This window comes from Prionailurus viverrinus, chromosome C1, assembly GCF_022837055.1.
Source record: "Prionailurus viverrinus isolate Anna chromosome C1, UM_Priviv_1.0, whole genome shotgun sequence".
NCBI lineage: Eukaryota > Metazoa > Chordata > Mammalia > Carnivora > Felidae > Prionailurus > Prionailurus viverrinus.
The window spans coordinates 198735740-198756951 of record NC_062568.1 but is presented as its reverse complement, the minus strand read 5'-3'; the positions used below and the strand labels follow the sequence as shown (position 1 = coordinate 198756951).

The 21212-nt window shown below is 53.9% G+C and overlaps 1 protein-coding gene across 1 annotated transcript in view; it reads right to left on the bottom strand.

The window, feature by feature from the left end:
* Positions 1–21212, bottom strand: part of RAP1GAP (RAP1 GTPase activating protein) — a 65549-nt gene that overhangs the window by 25722 nt on the left and 18615 nt on the right. The window contains 1 exon segment of the mRNA XM_047869306.1: positions 1811–1904. The gene's annotated coding sequence lies outside the window, so the exon portion shown is untranslated.

Here is a 21212-nt window from a genome sequence, read left to right as displayed (position 1 = left end):
AAGGGCAGGGACTTACCCTTGGCACAGGGAGGTCACCTGCCCCTCAGACTGGCTCCATCAACATGATAAATGTTCACAGACTTAGGGGTGCTGGAGGAGGGGCATGAAGAATGTCATTGGCCTGAGTCCCCTCAGCCCCACCACTGCTCTGCTGGGCATCCAGGGAGATCACTCAATCTCTCTGTACCCTGTTTTCCACCTGTCCTCCCCCTACCCCCATCAAAGGAGGATGACCCACAGACTGGGTCTTGATTCTGGAGTAGGGGTGGGCTGTCAGGATGGGAGTGGTTTAGAGCCCGCTGTCTGGGCTGTGTTGGCACAAATGGAGGCTTTTGGCCAGCTGGGTGGAGGCCAGGAAGCCTGAGGGGAGGCGGCTCAGAGCTAATCCACGAAAGCCAGCCCCAGGCTGTCTGAGCAGGCAGGACTCAGGGTGAGGGGTTGTTTCAACCCTCATTTTCCTGATAGATAGACGGAGGCCCAGGGAGGGGAAGCTATGGTCTAAAGGCACACAGCCCGTGGTGAGAATCAAGGCCTCTTCCTGTATGCTTAGGGGGAGAGGGACTAGGGGGCCTCAGTCATGAACCCAGGTGCCATTGAGTCGTTCCCTTCCTGCCAAGCCCCAGGATCCACATGGCCCCATCTTGGGCTTTGGCCCAGGCACAGGGAGCAGGAGATGGTCTCAGGAGCCCCCTGATGTTGCCCTAGGAGCCCCCTTGGAGGTGGTGGAATCCCACAAGGATTCCAGTCCCTGGCCATCTGCCTTCCTGGCCAAGGAGAGGTACACGGCCCTTCTTCCAGGCCCGAGTGTGGGAGAAGAGCTTAGCAGGCCCTGGGCTTGCTATTTCCTGACTGTGTGACCTTAGGAAAACCTCTCTGAGCATCTGAATCCTCACCTGGAGAATGCCTGCCATCCAAGGTTTGATGAAATGACCAAGAGGCATGATGATGTCTGTGGACATGCTTTAGAAACCACAAAATATACTGCAAAAGAGAGGGTTCATTTCCTTCTACATCAAGGAGGCCACAAGGCCAGGCACTCTGGTCACACAGCCTGAGTTCCGACCCCAGCCCCATCATAACCTATTTGTGTGTCTTTGAGCAAGTAACTTAACTTCTCTGAGCCTTGATTTTTTTCATCTACAAAATGGGACTAATAGTAGTAGCTATCACGTAGTACTTCCAGTTGGAGGACGAAATGAAATACTGCCTATAAACCATTAAGTACCCATCTGGCATATAATAACTCTCAATAAATGCTAGTGGTTATTACTGGTATTCTGCACAAGTTGCTCAGTTATTTATCTCTTACCTGGACTATGGCTCCTTGAGGACAGGGTCTGTGTCCAATTGATTTCTGGCCCCTCAGCGCCCAGCACAAAGTCTGATACAAATCAAGTGCTCGGCGAACACGTTTGATTTTGGTGATCTCATTCACAGGGCTCTCACCCTGTGCCAGATATCATGGGTGGAATGTTTTATTGGCACTTTTTTCATTAAATCCTCACAATAGCTCCGTGCCAGGTAGTATCATTATTCCAGGCTTACAGACAAGGAAGCTGATGGGGATGTTGATAATGAAGGTGATGGAGAATAGCTGTTTGGCCAGTTTGTTCCCAGCTGTCCTGCCCCCTCCCCAACAGTGATACAGGCCCCGGCCCAGCGCACTCAGGGGTGAGGAGTGGTGTCCCCTCGGGGAGCTAAGCCTCAAGCAGCATCTGCATGAACACTTGACCGCTGTCCGCTAGTCATTCTTAATTCTCTGTCAGCCCCAGGGTCTCCAGACCAGGGGCAATGGGGAGGGGGCACTTACCTTGGGGTGGAGTGAAGCAGTGTGGGAGGGAACAAAGTCCACTCGTGGCAGGTCTAGGGCGTGAGGAAAGCACTGGTTCTGCCCATCACTCCTCCTGGAAGAAAGAAGGGGTCTTATGGTCAAGGAAGGCTCCAGGCTGGGAGGTTTGTGAACTCTGGGAGGAAGAATCGCTCTCAGAGTCGGAGGACAGATTTCATGGAGGGGAGGTCATGGGTTCCCCAGGAGGAGGGAGAGGAGGGGCTTCTGGAGCAGGGTTGCCAAACAGGCTCTCCTTCCCCGGAGATCAGAGATGTGGACAGGGTCTCTCCCCGAGTTCTCCATTAGGCCTGCCCAACACATTCCTGTCAAGAGAATGTCCACAGCCCATTCTGAAGATGGGTAAACTGAGGCAGGGGGCAGTGAAGGTTGCTGTAAAGGGCTGAGTCCTGATCTCTGTACTAAGCAGGGAGCTCAACCTCTATAGACCCCTTCCTGAGCCTTCAGAGAAACGCAGCCTTAGGGCTGAGAGGACACTTGGGTGACTGCTGTTGTTTTTTTTTTTTTTTTTTTTTTTTTTGAGAGAGAGACAAGCATGAGTGGGGAGGGGCAGAAAGAGAGGGAGACACAGAATCTGAAGCAGGCTCCAGGCTCAGAGCCGGCAGCACAGAGCCCGATGCAGGGCTCGAACCCACGAACCGCGAAATGGTGGCCTGAGCCGAAGTTGGACGCTTAACCGACTGAGCCACCCAAGCGCCCCTGGCAACTGCTATTCCTAATGAAATAGTAATAGCTGACAGCCACTGGGCCTACTATGTGCCAGGCCCTGTGCCAAGCCCCTCTTTCCAGGCCTGAGGGCACAGACTCCTCACCACACTGGTATTCTCATTTAACAGATGAGGACCCAGAGGCATGCAGAGGTCATACAGCTGGTCAGGGGCAGAGCCAGCCTCTGAGTAAGGCCTGACTCCAAGCTCAGCCTCTTTGCCCACACCCACACCCCTCCCTGAGGAAAGGAAGCAGGTCTGATGAGGGCGAAGTCAGCTCCTGTCACCCTAGAAAGCCTGCTGAGGAGGCCACCTCTGGGGTCAAGGAGAGGAAATGCCCAGTGGCTCCTGGGACCCAGGGAGCCCAGGGCCGGGTGAGCCAGGCTGGCTCACCCGGCCCTGGGCTCCCTCCTGCTGCCCAGGGCCACCCTGACGTGTCTGCAACCCCGCCCCGGTCCCATCAACGGAGGCTGGTCCTGAGAGAGTGAGTCATTCCAGCTGCCAGATCTTCCATGGCCCACAGCAGCGGGCTTGAGTCAGGCCAGTCTGGGACTGCCCCTCCCTGAAAGGGGGAGGGGCTGCAGGAACCTGGCCCAGGAAGGAGACCCTGAGCACCCTCGGAGCCCCCCTGCCCACTCTCCTCAGCCCAGCCTCTCTGGTTAGGACAGACAGCTGAGAGGAGCCGTCCACATCCACAGCTCGGCTGCAGGCACCAGAAGCCTCTCCACCTCTCGGGGGCTGCTGGCATCTAAAAGCGGGGCCTGCACTAAGCAGTGCACTTGACCCAGAAAAAGAGATATGGTGGCAATGGCATTTCAAGCCATGGCATCAATGTGAAAAGAACACTTACCTGTTGTATGACCTTGAGTCAGTGCCACACCCCTCCTAGCCTCTGCTTCCAAAAAAATTTCATCATAGAGCCTGGGTAGCTAGTAGGTATTTACTCAATAAGTTCTTTGGTATTCATTCATTCATGGTAAACTCTGGCTCCCCAAGTTAGGTCTCTTTAGTTATTTGTTGAATGGATAAATGATTGAAGGAATCAGTGACTGAATGAAGGCTGGCAGTAGGGAGCCACTGGAGGTGTGTGAGCAAGGGAACCGCCTGTACTTAGGTCCCTGTAGTTTGCCAGGTATGCTGACCTGGCATGTCATGTGAGAGACTGGAGCTGGGGGAGTAGAGAGAGGCCCACAGAAATGGTCCAGGCAAATTCCACTGAGGTCACCCTGGGGACTCTTTGTCAAGACCTGGGTCATGTGCCTAGAACTGTATCAAGCATTTTACACCCTCACTACAGTGCTGGGAGATTGGCATCATGTATCCCCAATTTTATAGATGGAGAAACTGAAGCTCAAAGAGGTGAAGCCACTTCCCCTAGCAAATGGGTGACAGAGCCAGAACTGAAAGCCCACGCCCTTGACTGAGTAAGGCCAGCGCCAGCGGGGTGGAAAGCAGAGGCTGCCCAGGGACCAGGAAGTGCGGGGGTTGCAGCCCAGCTGAAGCTGGATCCCCTTAGTGGTGGGGACACGGGGACAGTGGTGTTGGCGTGGCCCTGGCTGCCCAGCGGAGGTTGTCGCCTATGATGGAGCTATTTGGGCCCTGTTCTTCTGCCTGCCCCACTCAGGCCCCCAGGCTCAGACCATGGCCACTGCAGGTCAGTCTGGCAACAGCTCCCTGACGCACTCCCCTTCCAGAACCCGCTCAGTCTGAGCTTCCCCATGGCCATTTATCCGTCTTGCACGGGGCTGCTCATGCTGGCACAGGACTAGGGAAGTCTCTCGAGACAAGGAGGCGGGCGGCGGTCTGGCTTCCATCGGGGACCCTGCCGTAAGGCCCTCAACTCTCTAGTTCTTGGCTGGCTAGAGCAGGCCCCTCACAGGCAGTACCCAGCACCCCACCCCCTGCCAGGCAACTCCTCCACCTACAAGGTCATTGCTGAGGCCCTAAAGGGCAGGGGAAGGGAGAGGCTCCACAATGGGGACAGAGCAGGAATTGGACGCTCTGGGCCCTGCCTGCCCCCATCCATCCCAGCCCCGAGGGAACAGAAGGACAGTAATAACAAAAGCCACAGCCTACCTGTGCCTTGTATGATTCCACTTAATCACCACAGCAACCCAAGTGAGGCAGGTGCTCAAAAACTGCCTGCTTTACACACAAGGAAACTGAAGCTCAGAAAGGTACGTTAACTTGCCCAAGGTCACACAGTGAATGAGGCAGAGCAAACATTGGAATCCAGGTTTGTCACTCTAGAGCCCAAGATCTGAACTTCATAGCAGGGGCAGACCTAGCAAGTCCCATTCGAGAGGTAATGAAAACAGCAACAGCAAAGGACAGCCAACACTGCTACCCGACCTGCCCTGGGCAGGCTCTGCTCTAACTGCTTCGCTTGGATTCACTCATTGAACACCCTTCTTTCAAAGGAGGGCACTAAGACACAGAGAGGTTCAGCAACTTGTCCAAGGTCATGCTGGCAGTAAGTGAAAGACAGAGGATTTGAACCCTCAACCATCCAGGTCTGGGTACTGTGCCCTAATGCTATACTATACTGACTGAGCAGATACTAGTTGCTCAATAAATATCCTGGAAGGGATGAATAAACTCAACCTGCCACCTCCCTCCCTACCTCCCCATGCCTCCCCTCCCCCTGTCGGCCTCCCTCTTCTCACACCCATCTCATCCCCACCTTTCTAGCCATCCTCCATTCCCCTTCTGCCTCTGCCCTCTGTGGACCTCCCCCAACTTGGCCATTTTCCTCCCTCTCATGAACTTGAACTTCTCTGTCTCTCCTCCCCTCTCTATCCCACCCTCGCCTCCTTCCTTCTAATCTCCACCATTCTGTTCACGTGGGGTCTGGCCCTCTCTGCTTCTCTGAAAACCTTCCAGACCCAATGGCCTGGCTCAGCTTAAAATGCTTTGCATTCTGGGGCACCCGGCTGGCTCAGTCAGTGGAGCGTGGGAGTCTTGATCTCCAGGTTGTGAGTTCAAGCCCCATTTTGGGTGTGGAGATTACTTAAAAATAAAAAAATATATTTTAAAAATGCTTTGCATTCCCTCTGCGCATGCAGCAGCTGGAAGGTGCCTGGAGCATGCTGGGACTCAGGGAACTCTCCCCTTTTCCTTTCCCCCTGCCATGACCGAAGTCATATCTGCACAGCACTCTTGCAGTCTAGTGTGCTAGACTCCCCTCACTCTCCCCACCCTCACTCCATGCATCTGATCACCGCAGCAGCTTTGTGAGGTTGGCTATTATCCACCTTTTTTCCAGATAAGAAAACTGAGGCTCAGAGAGGTTAAGTGACAAGTCCACGGTCACAGCAGGGAAAGGGGAGAACAGAGGTTTAACTCCAGCTCAAGGTTCTTCTACTACATACATCACGGCTGCTCTCAACCCAGGACCTCAGCCCTGTCACCTAGCCTTGGCCCCCGGTGGCCTCCCCATGGCAGCCCTCCCCAGCTCCTGCAGCTACCGCCAAGCATCTTCCAGGTCCAGCTCCAATCCTTTCCTGTCTGGCCTGGACACTTGCCTACAGGTACAGAAGACCTGGACACAGAAAAAGGTGGCAGCCAGAGAGGAGGTAACTTGCCCAAGGTCACACAGAAAGCCTGAGCCAACCTGGCATCCGGGCCAGGCACATTCCAGGGTCACCTTCAGGCCCCAGAGGTGTGTGGCTGCCGGCCAGCTGGCCCCAGCTCCCCACCCTCTCAACGCACCCATCTCTCCCAGGGAAAGGGCGCAGCAAAGGGGTGGGGGAGGGGCCCAGTGGCCCAGCTCCCGAGTGGGATGGGCCAGGCCGGAAGCTGCTGCTGACAGCTCCTGGGTTTCTTGGCAACTGTCACTGCGCCTCCTCCCATCCCTTATCTCCACATCGAGGTAACAATAATAATCACACTGTCATGAGTACAGCTTTTTGTATTTTGCAAAAGTGCTGTTTATCTGCTCACTCCTGGGAGTCTCACCGGAACTGGAGTGGGAGATAAGGCAGTCGCTAGGATCCCCAATTCCTGGAAGGATAAACTGAGGCTCAGAGAGGTTAAACCACCACCTTGAGGTCACCCAGGAAGGCAGAAGTAGACTGGGGACCAGAACCCAGGCCTTCCATTAGTCCAGGGCTCCAGATGCCACACTGGGGTAGGGGGCATCTCCGGGTGGTTCCCCACACTGCCAAACCACAGGCATGGTGGGGGGGAGATAGGTAAGACTGAGGACAGTTGGCCAGATGCCTTCCTGGGTTGTTTCCCCACTGTTAACCAGCTGGAGAGTTGATGGGAGGGTCCTGTCTTTCTCCTCATAAGGCTACTGTGAGACACAGAGTAGAGTAAGCACTATAGAAGTGTTTGCTATTATGATTAATTATTATTAATATTAGCCACTCTCCTGGGAACCTCACCCTTTCAGGGCATTAGAGCAGTGGCTGGGCTGTCCTTTGGGTATGACTTGGTTCTTTGGCCACCCAAAGATAGTTGCCCTGGATGGAGGTCCCCAGGTGGGTGTGGCCCCTGCTGACTCTCCTAGCCTCATCTCCACGCACACCCCCTTCCTGTCCTGCCCCAGGCACCTTGTCCTAGCCTGTTTGGGCTGCAAGCAGTTTTCCAAATAAGCCACGCTGTTTCACACTGCTGAGCCTTGGCACAGGCTGTTTCCTCGGCTGGGGGCTCCCTTTTCCTTCTTGGCTGCCTGGTGAACTATTCATGCTTTAAAGTTCATTTTAAACAGGTGAAACTCTGGTGGCCAGAGCAGGTAACACATGACCACCAAGGCAGGAAGCCTGTGATGGGGAGCAGGGGAGCTAGACAGGTACAGGACAATACACACACAAGTTGGGAAACCAGACTTGGGTGGTTGGGGGTGGGGGGGCAGAGCAGGTGCTCAGCTAGCCAAGGAACACAGGGCCAAGAAGGACTTGTGAGGGAGGCTAGCCCAGGATAGGGTCCTGAGGGGTCCAGACGAGCCCAGCACTGGTCACCAGTGGACAGGGTCCCTTGAATCTCCATGGTCTCCATGAAACCAGCTGGTTCTACCAATCTGGTGACTCATGTGGGGGACGGCAGAGGGTACAGACCTCAAGGCGAGAAGCAGGTACAGAGGGCTACTCCTGTGGGCCCTCACCCCCCCTGAGAGAGGCCACTCTGGATGGGGCTTGGGAGCTGCCTATGTCTCCCAGCTGTGGTATCGTGCCTGAGGGGACTCCGATCTCCTGAAACCAGAGACCGGAGGCTGCACTGGAGTTGCCCCTTCCCCTGGGGGCCACAGAGCCCCATTGTCTCCAGTGCTCAGACATCCGGCACTGCCTCCCCCCACCCTCCCGCTTGCCTCTGTCTTGCCAAGATGCCACGGAAGGTGGCCAGGGACAGCCCGGTGAGCAAGTTTCTGAAGCTAGGCCCAGGGAGCCCGGCCCCCTCCACCCAAGGCCTACAGGGAGGGGAGGGACACAAGCATGGCTGCTCCTGACTATCCTTTCCCCAGGCACCTTCCACCTCTCTACCAGGATTCAAGAGGAAGTGTGGGGGTGGGCGGGAGCCAGGCGCTGTGATGTCCCGTAATCCGTAATTGGCCCAACCCAGATCGCGGTTTCAGAAATACGGAAGCAGAGGCTCCTCGAGGTTGCAAGATGGGCCAGGGGGTCCTGCAACCACCAAATGGTAGAGCTGGCAGAGTCACCCTGGGAGTGGGGAGCAGGCCTCAGTCCCCACGCTGCACAGAGGGGGTGGGCAGGGAAGTAGCACGTGGAGTCCCCACCCTCACTCCATGCTGGCTGAGCGCCAAAACACCCGGATGCCGGAGCCGGGCCAGGTAGTGGCCTCCTGAGCAAACAACAGGTTGGCAGCCCGGAGAGGAGGTCATGGGACCGGCCCCCTCCCGGGGGCGCAGCACCTAAGGACCGGGCCTCCCATCCACCTGCTGAATGCCAGGGCCTCCCCTGCCCAGGTGCCAGAGCCAGGCTGTGGCCTGGGCCTGACCCTCCCCGCCTCCCCGGGACTGACTCCTCCCGGCACCTGACTCCTCCCGGCACACGGGGCAGGGAGAGGAGCCATACCGAGGTGACCCAGCCACCCAGCCTCTTCCTGCTTGGGTAATAACACCTGCTGACCCAGCCTGGTACTTTACAGAGTGTCCTTTCACTAGGCCCCCTCAACAGCCTCACAAAGAACCTAAGGCGGTAACGTCATCTCCATTCCACACGGAAGAGACCTGAAACCAAGATGGCAGTGGTGACTTTCCCAACGTGCCGCACCTGAAGCTGGAACCCACTGCTCCACTCCTTGGCCCACGGCTGCAGGACGGCTCCCACTGATGGGCCTGCCACAGGCTGCCACCCTGAGCGCCCAGGGAGAGCGTGAGCCAGAGGCCGTGAGCAAGGCCCTTCCCGGCACCCATGAGCTGGGGCCCATGCCACCTACGCCGCACCTCCCTCGTTAACCTTACTGTCCTTCCCTGCCTGTGCAGCCCAGGGGGTCGGTGTCCCTTTTCTGAGCTCCATGCATTCCTTCACTCACGCACTCAAGCTCCGTCATCTGCCCCCTCCCCCACTTGCCCTTCACTCCTACACTCAGTTATTCATTCAGGATTCACGTCCTGCTGCCTGCTCTGGGCCTGACCGTGCTGCTGGGCATGGGCATCTGAGCGGGTGAGCCAGGCCTCCCCCATCTCAAAGCAGAGCCTCAGTGACACCCCCCCGACTGTTCTCTAGCTGTTCTCCAGCTGTTCTCCGCATTCCTTGGGCCCAGACACTGAACCCTCCAGTGCCGAGGTCTTGTTTAATCCATCCCTCTCCCTCCCCAGCTGGTGGGCTTGCCACTTTGTGGGCCCCGGGCCAAGCTGGTGAGCAGAAGTCCCTGCCAGGCCAAGACAGAGGGGGCCAAGGTCACCATCTCCTAACAGAAGGTGACAAGGAGAAGCCTTAGCTCTGTCTCTAAATCACCATGTGGGCAGAATTAAGTCACCACGACCTCTCCAAGCAGATTCCACTGGGAACTGGGACTCAGACTGGATGGTGACATCCTACAGGAGGATGAACAGGAAGATGAGACACTACACTGAGCTGGGTCTGCTGAGGACTGAGTGAACCAGAACCCTGGAGGGCTTACTCTGCCCGGCAGGGGCTGTGGAGGGGCCCTTCAGCTCCTCTAAGCCCCTTCTCTTCTCTGAGCCTCAGTTCCCTCATCTCCCAAATGAAACAGTAATACCTACTTTGCAGGGTTGTTGTATAGAATAAATTAGAGGTTATACGTACAATCTGACTAGCCTGGAGCTAGTCAGTATATAGTAAGTGTTCAATAAATCACTGGCTCCTGCTGGGAGAGGCAGTGTAACATCACAGGTGTGGGTTCTGGAGCCAGACTGCCTGAGTTTGTATCCTAGCTCTGCCACTTAACAGCTGTGTGACCTTGGGCAAGTTGCTTAACCTCTCTGAGCCTCGATTCCCTTATCTGTGCAATGGGGATAACAACAGTGCCTGCCTTCAAGGGCTGTCCTGAGGACTGAATAAGTTATTACATGCAAAGTATGTAAACATTAACCATGAGCATTTCCTGGCCTTCCCTTCTCTCCTCCTTTCTTCCTTCTTCGCTTCCTCTGTGGGCTGCTGAGGACTAAGGCAGGACTCCTAGGTGGAGGTTGTGAGAAAGTAGACTGGAGCTGCCCAAGAGCAGAACGAGCGTGTAAGGTACTGAGCAAAGGCAGGCAGAGCCTCCAGGGATGTAATGGGGAGACAGGTGTGGGGACAGGAGTAAGGGCAGCATGACCTCTCAGGCACCTCCCCCACTTGGAATCTCTGCCTCTTGATGGCTCTGGGATCTCTGTGGTCAGGGACAGAGGCAGTGGGTAAATCCCCATTATTTTGAGGAAGTAGACTTTTCTACTGGGGCACATGGATTGTCTGCTGGGGCACATGGATGGCTACCACCTCTCTGTAGAGGTTTTGGCCACTCCTTTCATGGAAAAAATGTAAATACTCTTTGGCCCAGCCACTCCTTTTATACACAAATGCACAAAAACATATGAACATATGACATTCACTGCACCAGTGTTTGCAATAGCCAACATCTGGAAGCCACCTCAATGGTCCATTAAAAGGAGGCTGGATAAATGCATTAAGGCACATGCAAACAGTCGGGGACCATGCAGTGATCACAAAGGGGGCCTCTGTCCTGATGGAAAAAGGGGTTTGAGGCATACTGTTAAGTAAAAAAAAAAGCAAGTTGCACAACCAAAATCTCACTTGTGAAAATTAAAAATTAAATGCAAAAGTTCACATGGCTTGTCTCTAGGAAGCGGGACCACCAGGAACTCCTGCCTTCTATAGGATATATTTTTCTGCACTGTTTGGAGTTTTTCTTTCTTTTTTTTAATTTTTTGAATGTTTATTCATTTTTGAGAAAGAGAGAGAGGGTGAGTGGGGGAGGAGCAGAGAGAGAGGGGGACACAGAATCTGAAGCAGACTCCAGGCTCTGAGCTGTCAACACAGAGCCTGATGTGAGGCTTGAACTCAAGAACCATGAGATCATGACCTGAGCCAAAGTCAGACGCTTAACCAACTGAGCCACCAAGGTGTCCCGTTTGGAGTTTTTCAATGAGCACTTACTATTTTTGTAGGGGGGGGGGGGAGATTTTGTTTTTAAGGAAATCTGAGCATTTACTATAAGTCAGCTGAGTACCTGACCCTTACCTTTCTCAATCATCTTAAGGAGATCCTTACTCCTTAGTCCAAGAAGGAGAAACTGATATGGAGAGAGGTTAAATACCATGGCCAAAGTCCCCTGGCCAGGAGTGACAGCTGGGCTGTATCCCCAGTTCTGGCTAATTCTAAAGCCCACGCTCTTTCCCCTACATTAAGCATTAGGCAACCTTTTCTGAGGGTCAGGGAAGAGAGAAAACAGGAGAAAAGCAGCCCAGGCAGCTGGGCACAGGGCTGTGCCCCCCGGGACCTCAGCTGTCATGTCCTGGGAGCCAGGCCAGCTGGGGTTAGCCCACTGGGGACAGGGCTGTCTGCCTCATTTGCAAATGCAAATGCGGGCTCTGCTCCTGGCTTCAGCTCCATGCCCTGAGCTGCCCCAGGCTGGCAGGCTGGCAAGTGCCCAGCCCCTCCACTGACTTCGCCCCCCGAGGCTGTGGGGTCACTAGGCAGGTGGGCATACACTGGGGCTCCAAATAACTTTCCATGTTGATCAGCCTGTTTCTGGAAGAATTTGTCATTGAAGGTCGCCTGCCACATTTCCAGTGACAGGCTGGAAAGGTGACAAGCACGTCCACTTGTGCCCGAGTTTGGAAGGGCCAGTGAACACATCTAGAAGTTAGACGGACCTGAGTTCCAATCCTGGCTGGGTCAAGCTCTAGCTGTGTGGCCTGAGGCCAGTCACTTCACCTCTCTGGAACCTGTTTCCTCAGCTGTAAAATGGTGTGGACAACGCTTTCCTGCAGGGCTGCTGGGAGAATTCAATGAGATAATGCATATCAACGTACTCCTTAAGCTAGAAGCCACCTTCCACGTGCAGGGGAGGGTTATGATCCTGCACGTGTGTGTGCAAGGCACATGTGCGCATCCGTGCGCCTGTGGAGTGGACAGAGGATCCTGGCTGGACCAGAGGGCCCTGCCACCCACAGTCAGCAAGCAGGCGGGGCAGATGTCTGGCACTTTCTCTAGTAGCCCCCTCAGGGTTTTCTGCAGCTCTGCCCGGTGGTGAGAAAGGGTGAGTGTCTCTGTGGGGGAGGTTGTAGATGGAGGCCTGGCAGGAACGTGAAATGTGGGTGGGAGAGAAAGCATTCGTGTCTGGGCCGTGCGGGGGTTTGTACATGAGCATGTTTGTGTCTATCACGTCACCCGCCTGCCTAAAAGCCCTTGGTGGCTTCTCACCGCATGCGGGCTGCACGTGGCCCACGAGGCCCTGCGTGTCTGTCCCACCCCCAGGCCTCGGCAGGCCCCACACCCCCTACCTGTTACACTCTCCCCGTCTTCCCCTGTCACACCACATAAACTACCCTCTTATCCAGTCTTTCTGGAGCCTCACACTGGGGCAAGCTGTCACCACCCTGACCAGCCTCCCCAGAAGCCTGACCTGGGCCATCGCAGACTGACCAGTTTGGTTGGCACATGTCCTGGTGTGACCTAGACCACGATCCATCTCTCCTTCTAGAAATGGAGCTTCCTCGGGTGAAGACAGGGTCTGTTTGGGGGCCTGGCACACTGTCGATGTCCAATTATGCTCTGCTCCAGGAGGGACTGTGTGTGTTAATAACTCGGTGTTCATGACAAAGCTGTCTGGATGAGAGTCAAGTCCGTGAGCATAAGTATGGAAATTATGTGCACGTGCATGTGCGTGTGAGGGGGTCACCTCAAAGAAACTCTGGCCCCGTGGATGGGCCAGATGTGGGAAAGGCCAAGGCACTCTGTGGCCAGTGTCCACACCCAGGATGGCTTGGGGGGAGAGAGAAAGCAAGCATGAGTTCCCTGCCCCAAGCCCCTCCTAAAATAGCCAGGCTCAGGGTCTCTGTGACAGACCCCAGAATACTTCTGGGCAGGAGGGCAGCCAGGCGGGCGCCAGCTCAGAGGACCTTCTGCTCACTTGGGGCCCAGCCCAAGCCTGGTCCTGCATGCCTGCCCACATGCCCACCCCCTCCCCTGGACCTGCCTTGTGAACAGCAGTTCCTGATCGGAGAGAAGGTAGGCCTCCAAACCCCCCGCCTGCTCAGCTGCCTTTCAGCTGCTGCCAGGAGGTGATCTGGAATGTTCCAGATTTGGGATGGGGCAAAGAATCTTGTTCCTGCCTCAAAGCCTTTATACTCACTCTGCCCTCTATCTGAACTACCACGACCAGCTCCTTCCCACTGAGGCCTTGAGAGGCCCTCCATTGTACCCTTAGAGAAGGGGGACCCCTTCCCACCCACCCCACCCCTCATTACTCACCATCCATCTGAAATTACCTAATTTGTCTGTTAGCTCATTTTGCATCAGTCTCCTGGACTGTGGGGTAACCTGCACGAGGCCAGATACCACGTCCGTCAGGTTGGCCTCTGGATCCCCAATTCTTAGACGCTGCCTGGCACACGGTAGGCACTCAATGAGTGTTTGTTGAACGGACAAATGGCTAATGGAAAGCATGAAAGAATCCTGTGAGGTGAAGACTGTCCCTATTCACAGGTGAGGAAACTGAGGCTCAGAGAGGTGGAGTCTCTAGTCCAAGATCACACAGCAGTCAGACCAGGCCAAGATTAGGGACTATCTGTCTCTGCTAGAAACCCAGCACACTGAAGTGTTTTGTAGCCAATCTTCCCATGGTATAGGTAGGAAAATGAGCCTCAGAGAGCGAGTGATGTTTCTCCAGGACACCTGGGAGGGACCCAGAAGGTTCCATCCCTCCTCCAGCATGTGGCTCGAAGCTGGTGCACTGGCCAGCCCTTTCAAAGTGCCTTGTCATTCCTTTCACTGTCGCTGAGGTGGGGACTGCTAATACCCCCACCGGACAAAGGAAGAAACCACAGATCAGCCGGAGGGGGGCGGGGGGGGGCATTGCACAAGGTCACCCAGCCAGGACTCCGTGCAGTCCTGCTGGCATAAGCCAGCGTTCTTAGGGACAGTGTCAAAGTTGGCGTGCACGGCTGGGGAACACGCTCATGTGCAGGCAGTCACCTCCTGGCAGCTGGTGAGCCTCCAGAGGACAGAATCCGCACAATGCTGCCCCTCCTGCAGGGCCCAGCACATAAGGACGACAGGCACTAACCGCCATCGCCGGCATCGCTCTGGGCCAGGCCTGGTTTTCCACCTTGGAACACATGATCTCATTTGATCCCCACAATAATCTTCGAAGTAGGTGCTTTTGTTTTCTTTGACTTACAGGTGTAAAAAACGAGACCCAGAGAAGTGAACCTACATTATACACAGCACTAGACTGACAGCACAGGGCAGAGAAGTTCCAGGAGAGGGGAGGAGAGCGGGTGATGGGGCCATGGGAGGCCTCTGCCCAGTGGTGATTTGGGGGTTCAGACCCTCTGGAGCACCCGCAGGAAGTTCCGGTGGGGCTTTCAGGGTGTGACCTGATGGCTACCCCTGCCACCTTCAGCTGCCAGGTCCAGTTCTGTCTTGTGTCCAGCACGTGCCATCACACGCCTTTCTCTTCCACGTTGCTGCTGGGTCACCTCCTCCAGGAAGCCTCCCCCGATTCCTAGGTGTGGGGGAGGAGTCCTACTCAGAACTCCCCATAGCCTCCCAACCGATGCTTATCACCTCCATTAGAACCACCTCTTTCCTCATTTCCTGCTCTGGACTGAGAACTCCACAAGGGGCGTGGCCTTGTCTGTCATCTCCAGTGTCCTGTCCCCACTGTCTGGTTGGCCCTCAGAGGGCATCCCCACACTAAATATTTGTTGAATTAATCCGCTGAATGAATGAACGACTGTCTTGGGGAAGACCCTGCCCCGAGGAAAGTCTTTAGGAGATTTGGGAATATTAGCAAAGTCCCCTTTTTAACCACTGCTTCTCAACCAAACCACCTCAACAGCGCCTAAAATTCTAGTACCAGAATCTTAATGAGTCTCTCTTCGGTTTAATGAGTCTTTTCTCTCAAAATGCAAATGCTCTGCGAAAGGGAAAACATCCACCGAGTACACACACTGGACTTATTTCGTTCTAAGACTCCCATGGGGTAAGCAATGCAGTTCTCATTGTTATGGACCATCTGAGACTCAGAGAGCCAAACTGCCTTCTGCAAGGCCGCACGGCAAGTAAGAAAACCCGAAGTTGGTTCTAACTCAGGTCTGCCTAAAAACAGAGCCTAAATCTTCCCTTTTGTACCACCTACAAAGGGACCTGAGTCTGACATCGTTGTGACGGAGAAGCAAGCAGGGCCACGTTGTGCAGAATGTAGGCATATGTGGAAACTAGCCAGAGATGGAGACTCACTGCCCAAGATCACACAGAGTAACAGTGGCAGTCCCAGGAACAAAACCATCTGGAGGGGGACCTTCTCTTGTCTCCTAAGCTAGAGGGGCTCTTTCTCGGAAGAAGGGGGGCGTCTCTCTGGTCTGAGGTCTCTCCCAGGGGTTCCCACCCCCATCCCTGCCCCAACACACAAGGAAATGACCTTTCTCAGAAGGGGGCATCTCTTGGGCCCATAGAAAGATAAGGGAGTCCAAGAGCTGAGCTGAATAGAAGATGAAAATGAGAAAGGGCTGGGACAAGTAGCTGTTGAGTGTAGAAACAACAGACTTGGGGAGGCAACATCACTGCCCGTATCTTGTTAAAGGGCCACTGTGGGCAATGGGAGGCCCCAGAGGCTACATCCAGGCTCAAGCAGCTGATTGTAAGTATGGAAGAACTTTTGATATCCAGCAATGGAATGGGCTACTTTGAGGTAGTGAACCTCCTATCACTAGGAGTGAGCAAGGAAGGGCTAGTCAAGGAGCTGCTCGGAGGTCAAGATGGTCTCAACTAGGGATGGTGGGCTTTGAGAGGTCTTGAAAATAAAAGCCCATTTTTCGCAGGAGACCCCTCCCAAAGCCTCATTCCAATACTCAAAACGGTCATGAACCAAAAAAGGGGTTCCTTGCTAGGTGGGAGGTCATAGGAGGGCATCTCAAAGGTCTCTTCCATCTCCCAAGATTCCAGGAGGCCCAAATTCTCTGATTCTAGGATTTTACAAAGCCAGGAGTCTGAGACTCAGTTGTTCTGCATGTCAGTTACTGACATATCCAAACTCCTACCTTGACTATAAGCCCCTGCTCAGTCTAGCTCTTCCTCTTTCTCCAAACCCACACCTGATCTCATTTTGTTAGATGTTTTAAAATTTTATTTTGAGAGAGAGTGAGAGACCATGAGCAGGGGAGGGGCAGAGAGAGAGAGAGAGATTGAGAATCCCAAGCAGGCTCTGCACTGTCAGCGCAGAGCCCAACATGGGGCTTGAACTCATGAACTGTGAGATCATGACCTGAGCTGAAATCAAGAGTCGGAGGCTTAACTGAGCTACCCACGCGCCCGGATCTCATTTTCCCTCATCCCTCCAGCCATACTGGCCTCCTCTCTGTTCCCAAGACACACTAAGCTTGTTCCTGCCTCAGGGCCTTTGCACCTGCTGTTCCTGCAGACAAGAATGCCTCCTTCCCCCTGCTATCTCTTCCCACATCCAGCTCCTCTCATTGTTCAGGTTTTGGTTCAGACGCTACCTCAGAAAGGCCTTGCACGACTCCCTCCATCATCCTCCAGCCTTACAGCACAGGGTGATATGCAAACTGGAGCCTGGCTACTTAGGTTCAAATCTCAGTCTTGCCAAGAGAACTTACAGGCTCTGTAACCCCTCTATGTCTCAGTTTCCTCGGCCCTAAACCGGGGGTAGTAACAGTAGCTGCCTCATGGGGTGATTATGAGGATTATATCCATCAATATATGGAAAGTGCTTTTGGAACACAGACCTGCGCACAGTAAGATCTAGGTGGCATGAATCCTTGCTTTAAAACTCAGCACAACTGAGGCACCTGGCTGGCTCAGTTGGTGGGGCATGCAAGTCTTGATCCTGGGGTTGTGAGTTTGAGCTCCATGTTGGGTGTAGAGATTACTTAAAATCTTTAGGGGTGCCTGGGTGGCTCAGTCGGTTGAGCGTCCAACTTCGGCTCAGGTCATGATCTCGCAGCTCGTGAGCTCGAGCCCCGCATCGGGCTCTGTGCTGACGGCTTAGAGCCTGGAGCCTGCTTCAGATTCTGTGTCTCCCTCTCTCTCTGCCCCAACCCACTCGCATTCTGTCTCTGTCTGTCTCAAAAATAAATAAACATTAAAAATACATATTTGAAAAAAATAAATAAATAAAATCTTTAAAATTGAGCACAACCACTGCGGTTCTGTCCTTATCTATTGACAGACTGTCTCCTCTATTCCCCATTTTATGGACGAGGAAATTGAGGCTCAAAGAGGTGAAATACTGGCCACACCAAGCTCTCTGAAGATCGGGACTGGGTCTGTCTCATTTTCTGCTGGAACTGCAGTCCCTAGAATGTACCTGGCACATAGTGTTGCTCAGTAGTTACTTGTGGCTGAATAAATCAATGAATGAATGATGAATAAGTGACCACACTTTATCTGTGCAGTCAGGTGCCCGTGCACCTAAGATTCTGTTTCAGCCTACCTCTGCCCACCCTAGCCCCAAGTGAGCCCAGCTCAGTCAAGGTCCCAGCCTCTCTCAGGAGTGGCTGCGGGGACAGGCAGGCTAATGAGCTGGGGATCAGCATCCGTGCTTCTGGCTGCAGTGGGACCCCCTCACCCTAGCTGGGCCGGGGGAATGAGGCAGGAGCTGCCTTGGCATGCCTTGGGGGAGACCCTGCCCAGAGGTGTGGTGGCAGGTGTGGGCTCAGGAAGCAGCTGCTGGCTCCCCCGTCCTGTGCTCTGCCAGCTGCCCGCCGGGGGCCTGCCCACCAGATGCATAATAGATGAGGAGGCCCAGCGGGCTGTGCCTGCCTGGCATTTCAGAGCCACTAATGAGGCCAGCCTCATGCTTCCTGCAGCAGCACACGGGCCCCCAGGGCTTCCAGCTCAGTGATTACAGAGAGCCACCTGAGGACAGGGGCCACCCACCGCAGCCCCGCACTCAGCACACACAGCATCCGAGAAAGCGAGGGCTAAAGGTCTGGGCTCAGGGGCTCAGGCTGACCACACTACCAGTCTTGGTTCACCGCTCACTGTGTGCCCCTGGTCCAGCCACGTCTCCTCTCTGAGCCTCAGTTTCCTCATCTGTAAAATGGCGAATGGATGGTAACAGTCTCCGCTCTGTAAAGCTGGTATAAGGATGGAATGAAGTGATTCATTTGCAGGGCTCGGCCCAGGGCCTGAGGCCCACGAGATGCTTCATATATGGTAGCATTTCCTGGAGATACCTGGGCGACCAGATGGGCCCTCCCAGTGGGACACATGGGGCTGGGCAGCGGCCTCTGTTTTGGAGGTGCTCAGGATCAGCTCAGCCCATAATCAGAGCTTCCCTCGTTCCTGTGGCTTCCTCGTTTGGCCAAGGTCCCTTCCTTGGCAGGAGAAACGGCTGGATTCAAATCCAGCCCTCACCAGTTCTCAGTCTTGCTTTTGGCCTCCAAAATGGGGGCGCTCTTGCCAACCTGCAAGCGTGTCATCACAATGGACCACCGTACACAAATGCCTGGAAAAAAGTGTCATCACAACGGAGACCACCATAAACAAACGCCTAGGGGAAAAATGCTCAGCACCCGCTGGCACTTAATCCTTGCTGGGTCCTGCCTCCTCCTCCCAGGCTCCCAGCTTTAAGGTCCTCTTCTCAGGCCATTTCCAGAACCCCTCCCCTGCACAACTCTACCTGGCCATTCCCCCACCCCGACATCACTCCACCTCCTTCCTCCCCTCACCATCTGAATCCACCTTAAATGCCCAATACCCATTAGGTCTGCAGAAGCAGAGTCACCCACTGTCCCACTGGCTCCTAATCCTCCCACTGGGCCCCATTCTTTTTTCACACTTGTTCTGAGCTTCTTCACCACAGGTAACCTGCTGACGAGGGGCGGGGTGTAGGAGAATCCAGCCATGATCTGGCCACATCTGGCCTCTACCAGGCCTGACTGCTCCTCAATTTAAGCCCCAACTTCTTAATCCTTTTTAAACATTGAAAAATTAAAAAAAAAATCTTTTTTGTATTCTTTACACCCAACATGGGGCTCGAACTCACGATCCCAAGGTCAAGAGTCTCGTGTTCCAGCTCCACCAACTGAGCCAGCCAGACACCCCTCTTAACCCTTTTTTAACAAGGGGCAGAGGAAACCACATCTCCTCCAGGAAGCTCTCACAGCCTACTTGACAAAGTTTCAACTGTTCCACTCTCTGGCCACATTTAACTCAATTCCACCAACATTGATTAAGCATTTGCTGGGTTCAGGCAGCTGTGTAAGACTGTGTGGAGGACAGAGAGATGGGAAGAATACAGCTCAGCTTTTTGGTGACTCATGCTAGAAAATGAGCCTAAGTCAAAAGTAACCCAGGGAACCCCTGTTCTCGAGGATCTTGGAGCCTGCCTGGTACCACGGCATTATGTGGACACATTCAACTGGACTGAGAGATCCAATTCAACATGCATTGCACATCAAGTGGCTCAGAGGGGACGTGACCTGCCTAAAGTGACACCACTAACGTGCAGCAGAGGCTGATTCAAGTCAGGCTCTGAAGGTCGTGCTCTTTCCACTATCCCAGAAATGAGACTAATGTGAGGCATAATGAGCAGAGGGAGGGATTTTAAGGATAGGAAGATGGGGAGTGGGGATCAGGAAAGAAAACCCTCAACAGACAGTGATAAAGGTAGGCCGGAGGTGTGGCGGGGGCTTGTGGAAATGGGAGGGTAGGACATGCCAAGGGGATGGGAAAATGTGAGCAAAGGTATGGAGATGGTATTCTCAGGGGCCATATTCCCATTGATCAGAAATGCAGGTTACAAAAGGGGCACCTTGGGTGGCTCAGTTGGTTAAGCGTCTGACTTGGGCTCAGGTCATGATCTCGCGGTTTGTGAGTTCGAGCCACGCGTCGCGTTCTGTGCTGACCACGGAGTCTAATGCCTGCCTTGGATTCTGTGTCTCCCTCTCTCTCTGTCCCTCCCCTTTTCACACTGTCTCTCTCTGTCTCTCTGTCTCTCTCTCAAAATTGAGTAAACAATAAAAAAAAATTTTTTTTAAGAAATGTAGGTCACGAGGGACGTGAGTTCCAGACTGAAAAGGGTAAGTGGATAAAGGCTTTGAATCACAGGCCAGGAAATCATAATTAATAATCAATATGACCCCCATTTACAGAGCAGTAACTATATGCGAGGCACAGGCTGGGAGCTAAGCAGTTGTTTAGGAGAGAGGGCCTCAGGGGTTAGCACCTTGGACAGCATCTCCAGCGAGGAAGGTGTGGGGCAAGGCATTGTGGGTAATGGGCAAATCCTGGTGATTCCAAAATCTTACTTTAGAGTTGTGTCAACTGTGGCCCAGAGAGAGGAATGGATTTGCCAAAAGTCACACAGCTGGTTACTTACTCTCAGTTCTGGGCCCTCATCTCTGACACTTCCTTCAGGGTTCCCTAGAGAGGGCTTTCTGGGTCACCCTTCCATCTTCAAGTCTTCCCTCAAGTGCTCAGACCCACCCTGTGGCCTGGAGGTCCTGGGACAGAGTGCATGAGACTCTGGGCTCTGCATTCTGGAAGGTTAAGATTCAAATCCCAGCTCTGCCCCCAATAGCTGTGTGACCTTGGGCAAGTCACTTCCCTCCTCTGTGCATTACTGTTCTCCTCTGTAATTAGAGGTTATAGTCCATAATTCAGGGAGGTGGTAAAAATTATGTGAGATGATACAGCGCAAGCAGCTAACAGTACCTGGTACACAGCAGGTGCTTAACAAGTGGCAGTTGTTAAGATGGGTTTTTTTTTTATATTTATTTATTTTGAGAGAGAGAGAGAGAGAGAGAGAGAGAATCCCAGGCAGGCTCCATGCTGTCAGTGCAGAGACCAACACAGGGCTTCAACACATGAACTGTGAGATCATGACCTGAGCCAAAATCAAGAGTCAAACACTTAACTGACTAAGTCATGCAGGTGCCCCAGTTGCTAGGATAGTATTAATGAAGCCCTTGAAAAAAGGATGGCATCTTCCTCACCTTTATCTGTATCTCCCCTCATCCTATCCCTGCTCTGGGCTTAGCA